Source organism: Pinus tabuliformis, chromosome X (assembly GCF_031772625.1).
Source record: "Pinus tabuliformis cultivar Carrire ecotype Pingquan chromosome X, CPIR1, whole genome shotgun sequence".
NCBI lineage: Eukaryota > Viridiplantae > Streptophyta > Pinopsida > Pinales > Pinaceae > Pinus > Pinus tabuliformis.
In genome coordinates, this window is record NC_142308.1 from 637,323,402 (window position 1) to 637,334,216 (window position 10,815).

Below are 10,815 nucleotides of genomic sequence, written 5' to 3' on the forward strand. Positions count from 1 at the left end.
GATGTTCTCATGCATGAATGAAGTTGCAAGGATGTGTTCACACGCAGACAGACAGACGAGTGGACATTCAAGTTGTGTTCACGGACAGACGGGTAGATGAACATGCACTTTTCATGAATAGGTGAACCTGTCAAGCACGACAACATGCAAATGCAACATCAAGTGAACACAGTGACCATTAAAGACTCTATGCACTTTTCCATGAGGAGTTGAAGTTGTGACACGCCATGAGGACATCCATCACCCAGCAACACTGCAACTCGACATGAACACCACCAACAACATGAATGTACCAGCACTTCCATGTCGAGTCATGTTATGAGTCATGTCATCCATGTTAGAGTCCTATAGTGATAGGATTCATAATTTTGAATTTGTCTAAGGTTAAGCCTTGTAATATTGTACATACCTTTACTTTCTACAAATGTTTTCCCTATTTAAAAATCAAAAAATGTAAAGAGGGTGTGTCATAAAAAAAATATCAAAGGAAAAAAATAATAAGAGAAGATAAAAAAATGAAAATATATGAACCCCAAAAACAAAAACAGATCATGAAAATGTGCAAGTCTAAACGCCACTACTATTTTACTGCTTTATTGTGTTAAATAATGGTTGTGTGCAGCTTGTCATGCATGCCACAACCCATGGTAGTAAAAATGTTTAATCTTGACTATTTCGTGCTTTGAATTTTATGTTTATAGTTAGAGAATAAAATTTGACCAAACAGCTTAATCTTGAGAGATCATTAGATAGGTAGAGAAAATAAAAGGGGCTCATTAGCTTAATCTGAGCCCTTGGAAGATATAAGGTTAGAAGTAGGTCATTTATTTTATAAAAGAAAAAGAGTGATAAGGGTCTTCTAGCCTAAATTCACCCAAATAAGTGAAGAAAAAATGTTAGGGTAAGTAATGGGTAAGTAGAAGAAAGGTTACTGAAGTATAAATTTGATTCGACAAAAGCACATGTATCATGCTTGATCATATGTTTCAATGTGCATGAGCAATTAAGAAAGAAAAAATAGAGGTTTACAAGTTGATTTAATTGGCTTCCCCTCATTCATTTCTTCCATATAGTTACTAATTTCCCCATCCAAAAGTATGTTCTAGTACTAAAAATCCTTCAAGTCATAAAGGCTTAGAGCGTTTCTCCGACTTTTGGTGGGACCGAATCCTCAACTTAATGATTTATGGACATCAAGTGTTAGAATTCCCTTCATAAAAGTCATTCCCCTTCATTACCCTAATAAAACCCCTTTTCCTAAGGTTAAACACCATTTGCATATGAAAAGTAGAAATTTGTGTTTCAATTAACCCAAAATATCCACAAAACTTTTTTATCCTAAGTAGAAGTGTATGTGAAGTAAATGCACAAATATTACATTATGCTTAGTAGTATTTTCACTCCACTCATTTCAGTTCATATTAATTTCTAACTTAATAATATAGCTCCCAATATAAATTTTCCCATATATAAATAAATCCCATATATAATACCGCAACCCTCCTAACTCACCAATTCTCGGTAAAGTTAAGATAATCCCTTCATTAACCCCATCTGATCATTTAATCTCATGTTTAACTTGTAAATAATCACAAACCATCATGGATTAAAGCCACCCCTCGCCCAAAAGCTTTGCCCATTTCATCTGTGCTAATTTGTTACTCGACTATCGTCCGATCGTCAGCATCCAAATCCAACGGTTCATAGCCATATCGGGTTCACCCGATATCTGACCTTTACCCACCTGATAAAGTGGTATGGCTCGGGCCCCCATCTGCTATGTGTCAAGTGTTAAGGTAGATCTGGTGGCCTCACCAAAATACCACCTCCTCCAATAAAGCGGTGTGATGGCTTGGGAAACCATCTCCCCGTCCAACTCGAAAAACTGCCCATTATTCGTCCATAATTTACCTGCCAAAAAATAAATTTTGTTCAATAAAAAGCACAAGAAGCCCTATTCGACCTTTTTCGATAAATTTCTTTGTGAAACCTCTGCAAACCATTGTGACACCTTCAAACGTTGAAATCACAAATTAACCTCAAATCACTCTTGAAGAAGTTACGAAGATCCCAATCAATCTCTCAATGCGTACCAGAGCCCTTTCAACCTTCTACAATTGTCGAGAACACCAATTTGAAGTTATTTCACCCAAATTCTAGGTATTTGAAGAGAAATTACCAAACACCCTTTCAATTTGAAAACGTTCAGTATTTAAAGTGTTTTAATTAATTAAAATTAATTGAAATTACTTTAAAAATATTGTGTGTGCCTCACTAAAATACCCAAACCCTTTTGAAAGCTTCCAAATTACATTCAAACCGCTCATATAAACTTGTATAAGTAAAATTCAAATCCACAAGAACTGAATTATGGTTTCCCCCATCGCCATGGATGTTAGACCAGTGACAACCCCCCATTTGGACCTTGACCACCTTCCCCTGGCGGACAAGGATTTTCAAATCAATGAAAAAAGTGCCTATACACTCCTGCTCAAAATTCGTTGTTGGAGTAAGGACAAATATCTAAACCATACTGATGACTTTGGCCTTTGGGAGTCCAATTTTCCCAAATATTAGTTTCCACAAGTACATGTATTTCATGAGATTATTCATTTGTGCCATGCTTGTTACATTCCCAGTGAGAGAGCTATACTGTCCCTAGACCAAAAGTCTTCTTTACTATTACAGCTGAGTCAATCAATGAAATGTTTCAAGTCCAACCTGGTCCAAACCTGACCCCACTCTCCACTGGGGATTTGTTAGACCAGTACACCAAATTGAGTCCATCTAGACTGGCCCAAATATTCTAAACTTTCATTGTAGAAGAGCAACACATTCCTACAGATGCCCCTCCATATGTTTCTTCCATTTTCTCTAGAAGGGGCAAGAAAATTTTAACCATGATATCATCTATTCTGAGCTATACCATAGATGAATTCATTGATGAGCCCATCCTAGCCTTCATGTCCATTTTCACTCTAGGAAAGCTTCCTACTACTTTGTATAATTATGCCCAGTTCATAGCTGAAAGGATGCATCAACAATTTACTAGAATGCACAATGACAGAGTATTCAAGTACTCATTTGTACTTTACCACATGTTTTTTTATTATCAGTTAGACAAATTTCCCTTCACCATCTAGAAGCTGGATACTAAAGGCAAGCCTAGGTTTGTTATATTTTGGACACCACTATTCCACAGGTATTCATTCCCATACACCTACACAAACCTCATTGACTCTTTTGTCCATCCAATCATGACCATGCTGACAGGAAACCCTCCACTCAGAATAAGCCAAGAAGTCAAAAGAGTGCTCTAGTTGTCCAAACAAGGTAAGGTGGGAGATTGGTACCTTTACCAAAATCACACCAAAATAAGAATCTATAGTTGCTAGCTTGCCCTGTACAAACTACCCAAATACCTTCCCATGAGGTTATTTTATCTGGAATATTATAGGCAGATAATGAACTATGACGATATCAACTTTGCCTCAGCCAAGAAAAGGACTTAGTTCAACATAAAAAATCAGTTAGGTCCTTTTATTTGCAATTCTAGAGAGGCAAGAGAGGAAGCAAATCAAATTCTGCAACAAATGTAGTTTAACAATAGTTTCATGTGGAGGTATGACCCTCAAGGGTTTATAACCAAACTAAGACAAAATGTCAAATTGGGACCTTACATTCATCACCCCATACTAGAAATAGAGAGATATGCCATCAAATCTAAGCGGTTGGAAAACACTCTCATAGGCAGGAATAGTACAAAGGTAGATGTTGAAAATACCTTGCTTGATTTAGATAAACAAGTTGATGAAAGCTCATTCTTACAGGTATCAGAGCAAGAAGGAGCCATGAGTACCCCTCTTGTTTTGTAGACTCCTCAGATTGAGGAAAATAATCCCAATAGGAACAGAGAGGAAGGCTCCAACTCAGGTATGGACACTTCCAATGTACACTATGAAGCTAGCCAGAGAAAAAGGCCTAGGCTTAACCCCGTTTTAGAATGAGAAGACACAAAAGGCTCAGTAGAAATAATTGATACTGAGTTAGACATGAGAAAATTCACAACTCCATCTGGAGAAACACGAGAGCGATATACATCAAAAACTCAAATTTTAGGAAGGTGGTTCAGTGTAAAAGTCTCCTCATTTAATAAGCCTACTGATAGAGATAGGGACATTAAGGACAAGTTCAAGGAAATTAAAATGAGAAATGAGAAACTGAAGGCAGAATCCTATGCACAATATTTCATGCTTACACCCCCTAATCAAAGTAGGTTGATGTCAACTTTTGACATCAAGGAAGGAAAGATGCAAATTTCCTTTATAAAGCCAATTGTACAACAATGGAGAACATCCGCAGATTTCAAGAAGATAGACTTTGAAGTATTGGTAAGGGATATTCATCCCGTTTACCAAATTGAATTTCACAAGCAGGCTGGAGAAATGATTCACAAGAAAGGCCATGGCTGGACACTAGTTGCATAAATCACTGAATAATATTTCAGCCCAGTATCAGTTGGAAAAGGCCTCCTCATAGGCCAAAGACACCAGAATCAAGTCTTTGGAAGAATTGGTAATTGAATCGGGACATGATCCTAAAGAAATCAAGGCTACTGAATAGTTAATAAAAAAGAAGAATGACAACGTTGTAGCCCTCAAGAAATAGTTAAAGATACTACAATTGCAGTACCCCAAGACAGAGGAAGTATTGGAAAACCAAACTAAGCATGAAGAGTTGATGGAATTAGTCCTTAAATTCAATGATCAGTTGAGGGAGTCCTTAAACTTAATGATCAGTTGAGGGAGACAAAAAAGGAATTGTACAACTTAAGCCAATTAAAGAAAACTGATCTTGGAACTACCTCAGTAAATGTCATCCCATTAGTTACCAAGACTATTCCGTCCCCATTGGCAACCTCATTGGCTCCCACAGCTCCAGTGGCCACAACACAACCGGTTTCTACAACATCTACATCAGCAACAGGTACATGAGGTGATGAAGTAGTAAAATTGGTTAAATCTATGGAAGAAATGTCCATACAAACCACATAGATGAATAAGCTCAAAGAGAAAGTGACGAGCTTGGCAACTCATTACAAGCTTGCCAAAATTATGCACAAAGAAGAAGTGCAAAAGGATACCAGGATGAGTGAAAGATTGAAAGCCCTAGAAAAGGACTTAACATTAAAAGAACCCCTTCAACAGGCTAAGGAACAAATATGGGCCAATATCATTGACTCTGTCAATGATATTTGGCCATCTATTCAGGTAATTTTCAAGCAAATAGATTTGACAAAGCTGGCTACAGAGGCCATCCAGAAAGTAAAAGCAGAATTAGGAAAAATGCCAGAAGAAGCTGCCATAATTATCCAATTCCTTAACAACACAGATAAGTATGAGCTGCAAGAATTGGAAATAGAGGACATAACAAAGACAAATTTGGAGGTAAAAAGGGTCCTCTCCAAGAGGAACTTGATGCAAAACTTGGATGATAAGTGTCAAAATATGTAACTAGTCATTGACAAATTTATAGCTAAGTTCTAGATTTTGAGAGAAAAGGGATTAACCAATCCCTTAGTGATAAATGATATGCTGATGACACAAGAGGATTACAACAAGAAAATCAGAGAGGTAGCAAAAGATCGGGTAAATACATCATCAATAAAGGCATTGCCAATAGGCAAAGTACTATACCAAACATTTGAAAACTTGTTTTACCTCCAGCATGAGGTAAAACACTTGTTTATCAATAAGCCTACTTTTTCCAATTACATAGAGGAAGATGAAAAATATAGAAATATGCTACAAACCCAATTACCTGATGTCGAAACATGGGAGAAATTAACTGATTTACTATAGAAATATGCAGTAAAAAGGTTAATGTATAGTAAAAGTAAAACACCATGGTAAAAGGATGTGGACAGATCAATAGAGTCAAAGTGTATCAGATGAAAGGCTAAAGTAAATTTAGCATCCAACATGAAAGATCAAACAAAAAATTATATTAAAGGGCAAAAGATCAAAGCCAGTAGAACCAAAATAAGAGGGACAACATGAAGCAGTTCAATAATTGTCTCTATCTTCTTGCATGAAGATGTTTCTTTCTCCTAAATTAATTCTCAATACAGTTTGAGATATTTTTGTAAATCCTTTTGTATAAATACTTCATAATTCGATGTATTAAGTGTGGATTCTATTAGACATTTCTATAGACCTTTTGATCAGAAGACCTATAAGGTTACTGTATCATTTGCTGAGACCACAAGCTGGAATGATAAATAAAGATCATATATTTCCAAGTATTCATGTGTTGAGCGAATTTAAAACAATATTTTCATGTGTTATTGTTATTTTTCTCAAGTTTATTCATAATCTTAAATGTGTTTCTCAATCTCAATGTTATAACTGGAATAATACTTCAAAACTTGTTTAGTTATACTCTGTCTTAACAGTTATGCATTTAAATGTTTTCTTTTTACATTTAAATTAAAAAATTCTTAATTTATCTTTGGTTTATATTGATTTCTTAAATATCCAAGTTAAATGATTCTTAATTTCCCTTTGATATTGATTATCCCTTCATTTTGCATTCATTATCCGAGTCTGAGAACCCTTAACTGCTCTCTCACCCTGAGTGAAACCCTTTCACCCCTCTGTCTCAAATATCTAAAAAAACACTCTGCTATCCTGCCCTTGGAACATTCCCTTTAGTGAGTTAATATAGTTTCCTTCCCTTATTGTTTGAATCCATAGCCCAATGGTCTAACGACATCATTTTATCCATCTGTCTAAGCGGATCCCACCACCCAATCTCAAATACAAATAGAAAACCCATTGAACAGTCATAACTAGCCTAAAAACATCTTAATTAAAATAAACTTAAATTTTAAAGAGAGAGCCCTCTCTGAGCATTAGGAAGGCCAGGTCCTGATCTCCAAAAGTACTTTGTGGTTACCTTTGGTTTTTCTTTCTTTTTACTGCAAAGGAATTATCAAAGTGATAATAGTCCACATATCTACCATGGGCCATACTGGCAATCAATGTAATGTAGCATGGAAGTCCAAGAGACCCACTTGTCATATGAAGAGTCATGTAAAGTCGAAAGGTCATGGAAGTCAAATGGTCATGAGGGAAGTCGAATAGCCACAAGGGGTCATTTTCACCGTTGGTTCTAAATACCCCCTTATTTGTACATGCGAAGGACTTTTCACCTCGGCTCCACCCACATAGCCTTGAGAGTTTGTAATAATTTCTTTGAGGAGTAAGTAGTGGCTCCAACACCCCGCGCATGGGGTTAATGATGTATGGTGTAATAATGTGTCTTGGAACTTTTGCTTAATTGAGAAGCCTACCAATAGGCCATCAAGTTTTCACACATGTATTTTAATTGTTGTAAGAATGATCTTGAACACTTTTAATGCATGTTGCTTTAACATGTGTTTTACACTTGAACTCATTCAATTGTTGTAATACATGTATATTAATGACAATGTATTGTACGATCTATTAGCATTGTCCTGCCTGTGTTGGTTACCTCCTTGACATCAAACAGACCTTTCGCATAAAATTGCTATAACAACCATTGCACTCGCGTGGAATCCTCCATTGTGTGTTGCACTTGTTATCTTTCCTTGTGCGTTGTGACTGCTGCATCTATGTGGACTACTCTTCAGGAAGTTGCGCACGTCTTGTTGTGTTGTGTGTTCCTAACAAAGTTAGGGCCTCCTCCCATCTGACTTGGGACTCACTCCCACCCTGTCCCTCTACAATGTGATAACCATTGACACAAGTAACAATAGCAATCACCAGGCATGCGAACCTCACCACTCGAAGACAGAGTAGACCACTCTCCTGTGCTGAGAAGCAAGAGCTTAGGGAAATATTTAATATAATGGCAACTGGGCCATCATATCGGATGGGACTCCCACACGAAATGGTGTCATGTCTAGTTGGGACTTCATAACAGGGTAATCCCCTAAATGTTGGCGGGTCCCACACCATCAATAGAGTTTAAATATGACCCTTTCTTTTTGGATGGCTACATCCATGCCATGGATCCATGTATTGTTAGACCCCCACTTAAATATGTATTGTCAGGCATACTTACATCATATATGTAAGATATATTGTATTATGTCTTATTTGCGCATCTCCTGATGGCAGTTCTCTAAGTCCTTGCCTTCGCTTGTAAATAATTTTAGCTATCACTTCCCATTCTGACTTCATGGTTTAAGGGGCATCTGTTATACAATATTTTTTCGCACTCCTAGTCTCGTACTGTAAAGTGTCGCACTTTGTGTCTTCAATGTCACAACTATCACAAGTGATGAAATTTGTCATAAATAATGTATTCACCATGAAACATGTTCAGAACATCCTTGAAGAAACCAAAGAAATCTTTCCTTGAAAGTATTCTGAAGATTTTTTCAAAAACCCTATTTTGCAAGACCAATGCTACTTTTATCAGGAAAATCTGTGTTGGTAACCTCTAGAATAACACATGAATAGCGCTATGAGCACTACTTTTACTAGGAAAATTTGTGTTTGTCTTATTCAAGCAGTTTTTCCCAAAATGGAGGAGAAGCTTCCCTTACAAGAAAGCTCAAGAACAAAAATGTGGCTTCAAGTAGATGAAGATGGAATGAGACCTCCCATTCCTAGCCCTAGATCCTCTTTCCATGAATATCTCCCTTGAGATGAGGAACTCCTCCCTCTTTTCATGGATCCTCAACTCCCTCTCCTTCCCTATAAATGAATTTCACACCATCCACTCATGGTTGGCTAATCATTGGTTACCATCCTATTGCTGAATTGTGCCCAAATGCTGCCCATTCGCAAAGGAGAAAAGGTGTTTTAAGGCTAAGGATTGGACTTGGAATCTCACTTGAAGGAGGCTTCCAATATCAAGGCTTCATTGGTTGTAATTCTCCATTTTTCATCTATTAATAATACAATATGTGTTTTCTTTCCATAAATGTTTCAATTACTATCCATTTATTGTGATTCTCCTTGATATGTTATGTAGATTGATTTAGAAAATGGTATCCTTTGTATAGTTTTGTTGTCTCCACTTGATCTTTCTTGTAGGAACTCATCTACACTAGCAAACAAGAGACCGTGAGCTTGGAAGCCAAAGTGTCAAGGTTGACATCAAGGGTATTATTATCAAAGAGAGGTAGGAGATCTACCCTATGTATTTTCTAGTATTAATTAGGAAATATTGCATGTAGTTGTTTTAAGCAGTTTCTATATCCTACCATAGGAATAGAGGGATATGTTTTGTTCACATAAAGGATTTCCTACACAATAGGGTTCAAGAAAACAAATTGAGAAGCACAAACATAGGTAGAAATGGATTGAGAATCAAATGATGTAACAACAAATGCCATAACAACATGTCAATGTTAAATCTATTGAAAATGTTGTAAGAATTGATGTTTTAATAGCAATTACTATTGAAAATGTTTAAATTGTTGTAAAAATTGATGCTATAACAACTTCTACTCTTGAAACTACTGAAACAATGACCATTACAATGGTGTTGTAACAACAAATGTTGGAAAAATTGAGGGGGTGGAAATTCATTTCATCTTCCTTGTAAAAGCTTGAAAGTGGGCAGCCAAAGTGGTTCTTCTACCACCCAACACTACACCATCACTTGGGAGATCAAGAAAACGAATTGCGAAGCAAAAACATATGTAACATCGAATTAAGAAGAAAATTTTGTAACAACAAATGCCATAACAACATGTCAGTGTAAAATATACTAAAAATGTTGTAATAGTTCATGTTGTAAAACTCATTACTATTGAAAATGTTTAAACTGTTGTAAAAGACGATTCTATAACAAATCCTACTAGTGAAACTAATTAAACAATGACCATTACAATGGATGTTGTAATGGTAGATGTTGTAACAATTGAGGCGGTAGAAACCCATTTCATCTTTCTTATCAAATATTGAAAATGGACATCCAAAGAGGTGTTTCTGCCACCTAACACTACATCGGCGCTTGGGGGATCAAGAAAAAAAATTTAGAAACGCAAACATAGGTAAAAGTGGATTGAGAAGCAAATGTTGTAATAGTGGATGTTGTAATAACAAATTCTATAACATGGCGTAACAATAGATGTTGTAACAAAAATCCATTTAATATTTCTTGTCAAAGATTGAAAGTGGGAAGCCAAAGAGGCATTTCTTAGTAATTTTTCATTTGTTTTATTCTTCTTCTGAGACCTGTGTAATAAAGTTGGTTGTTTCTTTCATTAATATATTAATCAATGTTGTGTGAATAGTTGAGATACCTATGAACTTTATCTAATAAAACTTAATGAATCACTCTGCAATCTTTGTATCTTATTTACTTTCATTTCATGCTCCCCGTTGTAGATCTAATGCATAGGACTTTGCTTAGCCTTATCATTTAAACCTTGAATTTCTTTATGGTCTTCTCTCCATACAAGAAGGTCAATTTTTAAGGTTGTAATCACATATAGGTAGGCTCGTTGAATTTATTCATTAATTTCTCCAAAAACTAGTTCACATTGCATCTAAAGGTATATTGTCACCTGCCCCACTTGTCTGATTGTTTTAGGATTAATAAGTGTTTGATAGACCTAGAATAGTGAGCATACTTATGCTGTAGTGTAGAATGTAGGATGAATTTTTTTTTGAAAATCACCAATTTGTGTGCTAACCATAGTCCCCATAGGACTAGAAAGGGAAGTGTCCTATAGAGTTTTAGGTCCTTTCTTTCGAACCAGGCCTTCAAAGTTCGAACAGGCTCTAACAAAGGCAGACATACTAAATGTTC